The sequence below is a fragment of the Pseudochaenichthys georgianus genome, chromosome 1 (assembly GCF_902827115.2).
Source record: "Pseudochaenichthys georgianus chromosome 1, fPseGeo1.2, whole genome shotgun sequence".
Lineage (NCBI taxonomy): Eukaryota > Metazoa > Chordata > Actinopteri > Perciformes > Channichthyidae > Pseudochaenichthys > Pseudochaenichthys georgianus.
In genome coordinates, this window is record NC_047503.1 from 15,757,905 (window position 1) to 15,769,463 (window position 11,559).

The window sequence follows — 11,559 nt, forward strand, 5'->3', positions numbered from 1 at the left end:
AAGGTTTATTGACATATCATATACACAACTACGGAGTAGTTATGCAATGAATGAAACACTTGGGTCACAGGTTCCTCAACAGTGCATTACAAGACATCCATCAATATGTGTGTACCTCCACCATTAAACTGTCATATTCTGCACATTTCTTATTCTATCTACATACATAAGAGTATAATTCATATGTATAATATCAGTTAAAATAAGTGCTTCAACATAGTTAACATTGCAGGAAAGCAATATATTAGACATTAAGTACTTTGTCAGGCTTAATATTTATCTGTAGATAGATACCCCCAAAGTTTTTTTCTTATTTAAAAGAAGACCTTAATCTGTTATTTAATGTTTAAATAAAGGTTAATTCGTTTTTCTGTTTTGCACCTCCTCCTATTAATATCTGTGTACATCCTGCACTAAACTGTTTTATTGTAGAGATCACTTATAGTATCTTCTTGATTTTTTATATTCTATATTTCTATCACAGACCTTCTACTTTCCCCCTATGAAAGTATGTACTCTTCATATTTGTATTCAAATATTCAAATAATATTTGATGAAAAAAATATTAAGAGTACATTATTGTTTTTATGTGTTATATTATAACACATAAAAACAATAATTCAATAACGTGCTTTAACCACTAGGCGGTGCACACAAGGTACACACAGCCATAATAACTTTGTATTATTAGTGTAGGACACGTTTTATTCATGCTTTCACATAATTTTACAGCATATTGCTATACTATTTCAGACTCAGTATTTACATTTTTACATTCAAAGAAAATCAGTAATATCTTTAAAAACTACAGTCCTTTTATATCAGCTGTGCACCATTATGGTGTAAATATAACCTATCTGTGAATTAGATCAAATGTAAAAGTCAGCCGAATTAGTTTTGATACTGCAAGGAGACGTATTGTGTGAAGAGAAATTGAAGATGTTGTTTAATTGTTGAATATATTTATGATCCACGTCAAGTATTCAGTTTCGGCGGCATTTTCTCAGTTTTTCCAAAGGTCTTCTCATCAGGGCTCTATAAATAAAGAACTACGGCAGATCTGTAATATACAATGCAGCCGAACCGTGTATTACAATGCCGTTATGTGATGACTTTCAAAGAGAAAAGCAAGAACACTCGGAATTAAGTATTATTTTATTCTTTTAAAATGTTTTCTGGATTTCATATCATATAAACACCAAATCCCAGCATGCATTGCGGCTAAAACATCCAATAAACGAGCTTAAAACCATAGCTGAGGATCTTGGGTAATCGCTCGAAATGCCGACGTCTGTTTCCGGTTATTTTAATTTTGAAATTCAGTTCCTGACGGACGCCAAAAAAGCCCGAGATTATGGAATTAAACCAATAACTAAAAGCAAGGATAATTGAGTGTTATTGGTGAGTAAATAACAGTGTGTTATTTTGAAAAGAATAATAAATTAAAATAAAAAAGATTAAAAAAATTCAGATTTCAGTATCCTGAGGCTCTGAGCTCCATTTATTTTCCTCACAGACGGCAACAAAAGTCCGAAATTATACGATTTAAAATAAAAGCAATAACTGTGGCTTGATATTGAGTAAGAACATGTTTTTATGAATCACACAGCTTCCGGTCTTCCTCGACCCGACCGGAGAAAAAGACGTGCAGGCAGTAGAAATACATTGCTTTTTAAAAATCGTGTTGGTGAACACAAAATGCCGTGAGACTGGGTTGGTTTATACCACATGTTCCTCAAGAGGTTATAGTGACTGCATTTATTAGAAGAGGAACAGAGGAGGAAGTAAAGCTGACCTGAGTGCTTGTCAATCATGGTAAAAAACAAACGTACCAAGACAGGGTTGCCAACTTCGGGTACCTGGCTAGAGTGAGATTTTGATATCATGGGTTTAATTACACATATGCACACTAAATGACTGCTATCGTGTCAGTAGCGGGACCTTAGCATATATATAGGATATATATACAAATACACAATAAAGGGCACAAAGTTTCATTCACTATTGAAAGTCAAACACATGTTTTTTTCCACTGTTTTATTGTGTGCATAGTAGGGATGCCAGCGATTATTCGATTATTCGAATATTCGTTACAGTCTCCATAATCGAATATTATTTTTAAAAATCGATTTTATTTATATATATTTTTTTTATTATTTAAATTTTTTTTATTATTATTTATGTTTTTTTTTTTTTTTTCTGGCTTAGTTTCAACCAAAATATATATATAAATATATATATGCTAATAATAGTAATAGTATTAATAATTGTAAATGGCCATTGGTCACACCACCAGTTTGTTTTACTGTAAACTTGGAGGAAGCCTGCATGCAGAGCAGACTGCTGCTGCAGCAGCTACACACCGACCCCGCCCCCCCTCTCCCTCACACGTGCGACTAAAGATGAACAAAGCGGCAGGTAAAAAGAGTTCCTCCTTGTGGAACTACTTCGAACTTACAAGTCCAAAGGAAGTTAAATGCAAGCTCTGCGAAAAGACGTTGGTCTATCACAGCTCAACCTCAACAATGCGTTCGCATTTGAGTGCGAAGCACGCCAAAGAGGTTACAGAGAAAGACGCAGCACAGCTGGCCATTACCAACTTCACTTCAAGGCCACGTCGTTGTGATGACATGCTTGTTTGTTGTTTGTGCTGTTAAACATGTTACAGTAAAGACAACAACGGAATTCCTTTTGTCTGATTTTTTTTTTTTTTTTTTTCGTCCTTTTTTTTTTTTCTCCCGTGGGGGGGGGGGGGGGGGGGTCGAATAATCGATTATTATTCGCCAGGGCTGCCGAATAATCGATTTTGATCATGGTCAGTTTCTGGCAACCCTAGTGCATAGGCCTGTCGCGATAAGCAATTAATTGACTTATCGTACGATAAATAAAAATGAACTCGATAAATTGCCATTTACATGAGGATATGATTAGCAGTTTGAAAGGATGTACTTGAATTATTATTATATATTATCATTATGTCAGTGCAGTGGTCTAAAATGGTCATACAACAGTCCCGACAATATTATCGTTTATCACAATAATTTCCGGGAAAATGTATCCAACAAAATTAATTATCGTGAGAGGCCTATACATGAAATACACACACACACAAACAAATCTACAGGCTTACTTTAAACTGCAAAATATATTAATTAACACACTCTCACTCTCATATACTCTATGACTCTATTTTGGCCCAGTAGAACAATAAGCAGCAGACTTTTACTTTTTTATCATTTCTACTGGATCTTAGATCTGCGCATGCGCAATACGGGTCGGAGATTGACCAACCGGCTCCCACTGCTCTGCTGTCTGTTAAAGGTGGGGTAGGTAAGTTTGAGAAACCGGCTCGAGATCGCTAGAATTTGAAAATACACAACCGGAGAAATTCTGCCACTTCCTTATAGAGCCCCTCCTCCAACACACACGAACACGCACATGACCAATGAGGGCACGAGATAAGTTTGTGCCCCGATGGAAGGCTGACAGGCAGGTAGGCCATCCAGCCCGGCTAAACGGATTGGTTGTACTTTTTACAGTATTACGGCTTCTACAGATGAAATTTTGTATGGATTTTTTGTCAAAGTACTTAAGATATTCATTGCTATCGGGATGTTAAGAGCATTCCATGGAATATAACAAAAAGTGTATCTCGAGCCGGTTTCTGAAACTTACCTACCCCACCTTTAACGTTGTTAAGAGTGGTGGGGGCGGATCGACAGCTTGAGCATGTCAACTCAACATTGTAAATAACCATCAAAAACGATCGCCGGTTCATCTTGTTTTTGGCGTGCGAATAGTTTGGGCATCGTGAGAGCGTGAGATTCATCATCATCATCATCATCATCATCATCATCATCATCATCATCATCATCATCATCATCATCATCATCATCACCATCATCATCATCATCATCGAGAGTGAAAGCATGTGTCTCACGCCAGATGCGTGAGAGTTGGCAACCCTGACCAAGAACATTTCCAATTGTGTTGAAATGGGACTGTTTTGTTGCCACTATGGTCTTGCTAAAACTGAGCTACGTGCTAGCTATAACGTAAACTATAGGCAGAAACCTCATGTGTGATGATTGTAGGTGTCTCTTGTAGAGTTACAGCAGTTAGGGTGTATTTTCTGTAAACTTGCTTAGTTAGTGAATGGCTGGTTAGTTGGTATAAACATATACAGTCTATGTCAAACTTTTTGTGCCCAAGGCACACCAAAGGACAAGTAAAAATCTCAAGGCACACCTATTGTGCAAAATAGCCCTTATAACACGTGTTATCACTCATATCATGTAAAATATCTGTATTATGTGCATAATTATTTATTAATGCCAAATAAAATGTGACAAAGACAACTATATTACTCATGAAATATTTATTAACGAAATATTTCAGAAATTAATTTGAAACGTTATCAAATTAGGCTTCATCAAAGCAGCAACACACTCATTTAAACCAGACAGGTCACAACATTAAAAATGAGACAAAGGAAATTCAGCACAGAGAACTGTCAATGCAAGGAAGCTGCATTGTCCATAGTCCTGAACTACAAATTATAAATGTAACATTTCAGCAGAGATGGGGTCGTTACTAAAAAAAAAAGTAATATATTACATATTACTTTAAAAAAAAAGTAATATATTACACTATTTCGTTACTCTCTACATAAAGTAACTCGTTACTTTATTCGTTACTTTACTCGCAGGGCCGGCCCGCCCCTCCCTGCAGGCAGATCACGCAGACTGCTAAAGTTTCAAATGTTCTCTTTAGTTCAGTTTCCATTGTCGCATAAGACTGATCCAGATCCTGAATGTTTTCCTATCTGACCGTGGCTGTCCTCTGTCTCCTGCTATCTGTATATTTTGCGCAGTCTATCTCTGCTCACGCTATTGCGTCGGCGTGTTCTCCTGCGTGTTGGCCATGTGTTGCACTGGAACCAGACACCGCAAAGACTTCAGCCGAGCACGTACAATAACTCTCCTTACCAGCAGGCGGCGGGAGTGTGTATTCGTCATTCAAAACAGGCAACAACCGGAAGACAGAGAAGAAGAACAGACTGTGATATAAACAAACAACAAATGGTGTGTGCGGTAGCTCCACCTTAGCATGTTCTTTGCAGGTGCTTGTTGAGGTTTGACGTGGTGTTACAGCAGTGGATAACAGCTTCTGGCCTGGACACAGTTTGCACCTCACGTCACATTCCTGTCTATTCTTCGGATGAACTCAAAGTAATGGGCATACGTCCTCCACCCCTCGAGAGTTATCGCTGACTCAGCCATGTTTATGCAGCACTGCACGCGGAGATGTGGACGCGCAAGTCGCGCAGATTACGTACATATAAACCTACAAAGTACTGATATAGTAAATTAAAAAATAATTATTTTTGTGTAGTTGTATATTGCAATAATAACGTATGGTTGTCACAAAATCCCACGGCACATCCGGACTTGCCTCACGGCACACCAGTGTGCCGCGGCACACCGTTTGGGAACCACTGGTCTATGAGACTGTATAACGGATGGAACCAAGTTTCTTAAGAGTCACCCACCTGTTACTCAAAACAGCCCCACTCTTACGGCCCGTCTACACTACAGGCATCAAAAAATCTTGAAGCTGGGCGTGTCTGAGGCTTGGCGATTTCTCGCACCCAAGGCGACCAACAACCAATCAGGAATCTCCCGCCCGCCCCCGGCATACAAAGCAATAGCAATGTTAAAACGAAGTAAACTGGATATAAACTCCCCAAACAGGCGAAAACCTACCAGTTTCACCCACTGTATCTACCACCTCCCTCCATGCCTGGTTCCTCCGGTTTGTATCCCGGTAAATAGTTCTGGTCGTAAAGAACCGGGTGATTTGCTACCGTAATTTCTCGTTTGGAATATGAGGAAATGAACTGCGGTCTGGCTCTCCCAGCTTGCACGCGGTTTGATTGGCTAGCGCTTGTACTGGCGGGATTTGCATAAACGGGATTTGATTGGCTGATGCCAGCTTCGAAAGCATCGGGAGCATCAAAAGTTGAACATTGCTCAACTTTTGATGCTCACGATGCTTGCAAAGCCATGCTCCGCTCCCCACAATGCAGTTTGGTTAAGATTCAAAATCTTCTACGTAGAAGCTGCTGCTTCTACTGAAGCCTTCAGAGTAAATCGCCAGAACGCCGACACCTCCTCATCTCCACCGCTCCCATGTTTTATTTTGTGTTGCCATAAGTTAGTCTCTCTGCGTTTCTGCGCTGGGCTAATGCTAATGCGAGGATAATAAAATGGCGGCTTCACAACACTTTTTGGGAGTTTTACGGGGCATGGTTTGCAATCCGCCCAGCCAATCAGACATAGGAACCTTTTTCTCCCACGAAAGTCCCTGCTCTCTAGCAGGGACGGAAAAGGGGGTGAAAAGGTTCTCATTAACTAATTTTAGTTCCGGCTCTTTTTGGTGTGAACGCAACATTTCGGAACTATATCGGAACTAATGTGGGAAAAGTACTGCGGTGTGAACGCGCCTTTTTATACAGGTAAGAAGTTGATATTAGGAGTACTTTTAATACAAAAGAGGACTTATGTAACCGGTCTGTGGAAGCCAGAATTCCTGTTGGTTGCAAGGGGATCAAATACTTATTTCCCATAGTTAAATGCAAATCAATTTGTATCTTTTATATAATGTCAATTTATGGATTTTTTTGTTGATATTCTGTCTCTCACTAGTAAAAATAAATCTACCATTACAATTATAGACTGTTCATTTCTTTGTAATGGGTAAACTTACAAAATCGGCAAGGGATCAAATACTTATTTCCTCCACTGTAGATCATAGACAAAAACTACATTTGTTTTGCATTTATTATTTATTACATTATAGAAAACTGTTTACCTCTAATAATAAACAAAGAACCCTTATAAGGAGAATTGAAAAATAAATAAACAGGCCTTCTTAATTAAACACAGCACTTGGAGAGCACTCTGTACATTTGAAGAAAATAAATACAATTAAAATGGCCCCACTTTGAAATAAATAAAACATATAGCTGCACTGGACCTATCATGCAAAATTCACTTTTGTACGTCTTTTATACATGAATATGTGTCCCTGACTCCCCGGTGTGTCAGGGAACTCACCAAGTGTCAGAAAACACAACCCTCTCTCTTTTCCTCCATACCCAAATCTCTAAAAACGGGGCTGCAACGGATCTGATACAGATTGGAAAATTCTCTGACGTCAGGAACGAGGAGCTCCGGGAGGCCAAGGGAAGCCAAGCTTCCCCTGTTTTTTCGGAGTGTAGTTATAATTTTAATAAATAAATAAAAACACTTCGTTTAGTTTCGGAAATTCTTTGTTGTGTGTTGCTGCCGGCCCGTCTCTTCCCCATTCTCATTGAGTATTTTACAAAGAGTGAAACAGCGCCCCTCTAGATGTTATGGTGAAACAGTAGATTGCACTCTCTGTTGCGAGAGGAGGCTAGCCAAAATTGGCTTCCCTTGGAGAAAAAAGATTGAGAGATTGACCAATCAGATGAGGCTCACGTGATGCCCCTGCCAAACTGTGATTAGTCAGGGCCATGCCAAGGGAAGCCAGAGGCGGCTGGCTTCCCTTGCCTCACAATCCAATCAAATCGCATCAACTTAGTGTTGCAGTGACGCGTCATAAAACCCGGAAGTAAGCTGCGCTCGGGTTCCCTCGACAGAAAGCAATGGGATTTCTCCATAGGATTTTGGAAAATAGCTCGAAATAAGGTCAGTGGAAAACGAACCTGTTAGATAAATGCACGTTGTGTTCAGTCGGATAATATTCACATGTCTACCCTACATTTATAATTTTCGAATCATAAATCGAATCGATAGAAGATAGATAGCGTCACTGCACCACTCTCACCGCCGTTAGAAAGTAGCAAGCAACTGAAGCAAGTGCAATTATGGAGGGTGAAGATTTGGAGTATTTACTCAAAAATAATTGTACTAAACTTCCGTTACAGCAGCAACAACAAATACAATCTGATGACAGGCCGATGCCCAAACTGGAGCTGTGTACAGCGAGGAAAAAAGGAGCGAATCGGACGTAAAACGTTAAAGGTCTCCTGATTTAGTTTGTAAATGAATGCTTATTAGAGTTTCGGCTGGAGAGTGCGTGCGGACCTGCCGGTTAGATAACAGGCGTGTGTAAGTCCTGCATCTGTATGATACAAATGTGTGTAAAATTATACCGGGTGCTGTAATCACTCATCTGGTTACGTTATTATATTGACCACCACACCCCCCCGACCCAAAAGAAAGGACGTATTATTGGCTTCGCCTAATATTTTTCCCACACCACGCTACTGCCTATCAGGGGAATGAGAGCTGCCGTGGCATGGTAACAGCATGGTAACATGACGCTCGTAACACGCCCCTGGTCAGCTGCAGCTCATTTGCCACAGAATCAGCCCTTGCAGAAACAGGGCTGGAATAGAGCAAATAGAGCGAAATGAGCAGTGGCGTTTCTATATGTACAAAAGTGGTGGGGCACAAAAAACTTAGATGTCTATATATAAGCTTCTGCAGTGAGGTTCATGGCTGGTGAGGCACTGGCACTGACTCTTCAGGTTTACAAATATTATATTTTGACCTAAATCAAAATATAATATTATTTTCAAAAGCCTCTTTAGTCTGATGCTTCAATTAATTTTAAACAGACAGTTCAACAGAAGGATACCCAAAAAATGTAATTTTATCATTTAAATATTGAATTGTTCTCTCTTAGTAAGATCCCATTTTCAATACAATTGTGGTCTTACCTTGACTTGAAGATGAAGTCCATTTGCCTATCCTTCTGGACAAAAATCTCTTACTTTTTTGTAAAAGTCCTCCTTATCTTCTTGTAGTTTCAAAAGTCTATCATAAATCTAAATGATGGATTTATGATTCGAAAATTATAAAAGTAGGGTAGACATGTGGATATTATCCGGCTGAACAAAACGTACATTTATCTAACAGCTACGTTTCCCACAGATCTTATTTTGAGCTATTTTCTAAAATCCTATGGAGAAATCTTGTTGCTTTTTTGTGGAGGGAAGCCATGCGCAGCTTACTTCATGGTTTTAGGACGCGTCTCTCTCCTCCTCTTCACAACTTCACACACACCACACTTTTCGCGGCACACGTACTTACAGCCAATCAGCTCTGAATGATGTGAGATGACGTATGGTGGGGATGGCAGCTCTATGCCCCTATGGTCATTATTTTTTGCCACACACATTAAATAGGAAAATACTCTGAGCATGCGCAGTGTAGTTTTTACAGTCACCGTTCACTTAGACAGTGAGAGGGAGGGGCAGGATCGGGTTTTGTCCCACATGGCTCTAAACAGCTCAATAGGCACACACTGTAGACACTAATTAGAAGAACACATACTAAAACAGCAATGTACAGACGAATCAGATGATTAAACATAATCTTAAAATATATATATATTTAAATTTATTTTTTGCATTTTGTTGTAATCATTATTTTAATACTTTCTGGTGGGGCTCCCACCTAGTGACTTGTACCTGCCCCTAATGACCAGTCGCCACTGGAAATGAGGCATGGCTAAAATGCATGATCTGTTTGGTATTTTGAAAAAAAAACGTCACAGACATGTTTTATATAGGTATGGCCCTACAATATATTATTCAAATATAGCATGATAGGTCCACTTTAACTGATTGAATTATGACTGAAGATCGTCAGCTGTCTTCCTCTTCAGTGTTTTTCCTCCAATACGTAAAGGCTGCAGCACCTTTGACAACTTCTCTCCACATATCAATCATACCGGTAAGCCAGCATTATTTGCTGTGAAAGCAGATAACTCAGTCCACGCAGAATTAAATCCTCTGTCGAGCATGAAGATGATGGTGTCCTCTACAGTTTGCTGTCTCTGATGTTAATGAGATAAAATAAGATAAGATGGACCTTTATTAATCCCTGTGGGGAATTTCAGGTGTTTAAACAGCAACAGGGTGAGATTGAAAAACAGCATAGCACAGATTCAAACAACATTAAAGATTAATACAGTTAAAGATACAATTACAATGATATACAGGTAAGTAACTGTTATAATAAGAAATGAATTAAATGAACATACATATTTGAGTCTATATACAGATTAAATATATTTACATGTATGTGTGCCGGTAAAAAGTTATTGTGAAAACAGTGTACATTTTATGTACAGTACTTATGTGTTACATGGTTAACCCCTTGTTGTGCAGCCTGATGGCTACAGGCACAAAGGATTGTCTGAGACTTGGTGCTGTGCCGAGGAAACTGGCAGGTCACCAGTTCAAGTCCCGGCTGGTCCCCAAGACCAAGTACTACCGAGGTGTCCCTGAGCAAGGCACCGTTCCCTACAATGCTCCCCAGGCAGATGGGGCTCATAGCCATGGAAGGCAACCCATCTAGGAGAAGGACACTCTGAATTAAAAACCAGGAGGACTGAGAGGAGTCCCCCCAGTCCTTAAATTAGCATAGTAAAGCCAACCATGTAAACAAAGTCATCCCAAAAATCCTATACAGAGAACCGGGATGACTGGAAGCGACGATGGAGGGCTCGTCTGAGGACGACCTAGAGAGAGAGAGGAGGGATGAGTCTGTGTCTGTGTCTGAACTCCTCATCTTCACTAGCTCTGCATGGAGGGGGGGAGGGGTTATCCAGGATAAAGTCCAGCTTCCCCCTCCTCCTCCCCTCCACCTCTTCCAGATTGTCCAGTTGTACTCCATCTACAGAGCTAGCCTTCCTCACCAGCTTGTTCAGCCTCATCCCTTGTGTTGGTGTTTCTCCCCTAGCACACCACGGCAAAGAAGAGCACACTGGCCACAGACTGTTGAAACATCTGCAGCAGCCTCGTGCACACGTTGAAGGACAGAGCCTCCTCAGGAAGAACAGCTTGCCCCTTCCTGAAGAGAGCATCAGTCAAAGTCAACTTTAAGATGTCAAGAAGTGTATAAAACAAACAATGGATGTCTGATATGAACATTTATCCATGCTGGAAGTAGATTGTAGATGTGTTAGGAGTTAGATAGAGATTATTATCTAATATATGCATCCAATGAGCATTGAATGAAGTCTGTTGCTGATCAGAAGCTGTTGTTGGGGCTGCAAAAACTTTTTTTATTTTTGTTTTGTAGGCAGACCATGCAGAGCAGCCCAATGGTCACCACGGTTCATGTTTTAATAGCATTTTTACAAAAAAAAAGCCCAGATGAGCCTAACATGTGAAAAAATGGCTTAGACCTCAGAGAGCCTTGTATAGTCTGGTTAAATCGAACCCTGGTGCGTTTAGCCGCTTGGTGCGGTTCATTTGGGTCGGTGTGAACACAGACCGAGACCTCTTAAGTGAACTAAACAACCGGACTCTGGTCCTCTAAGGGTGCGTTCACACCTGCCTTGTATAGTCCGGTTGAATCGAACCCTGGTGCGTTTAGCCACTTGGTGCGGTTCATTTGGGTCGGTGTGAACACAGTCCGAGAACTAAACAACCGGACTCTGGTCCGCTAAAATAGGTGGTCTCGGAGCGCTTGCTTGCGTACTCTGGAGCGGTTCATT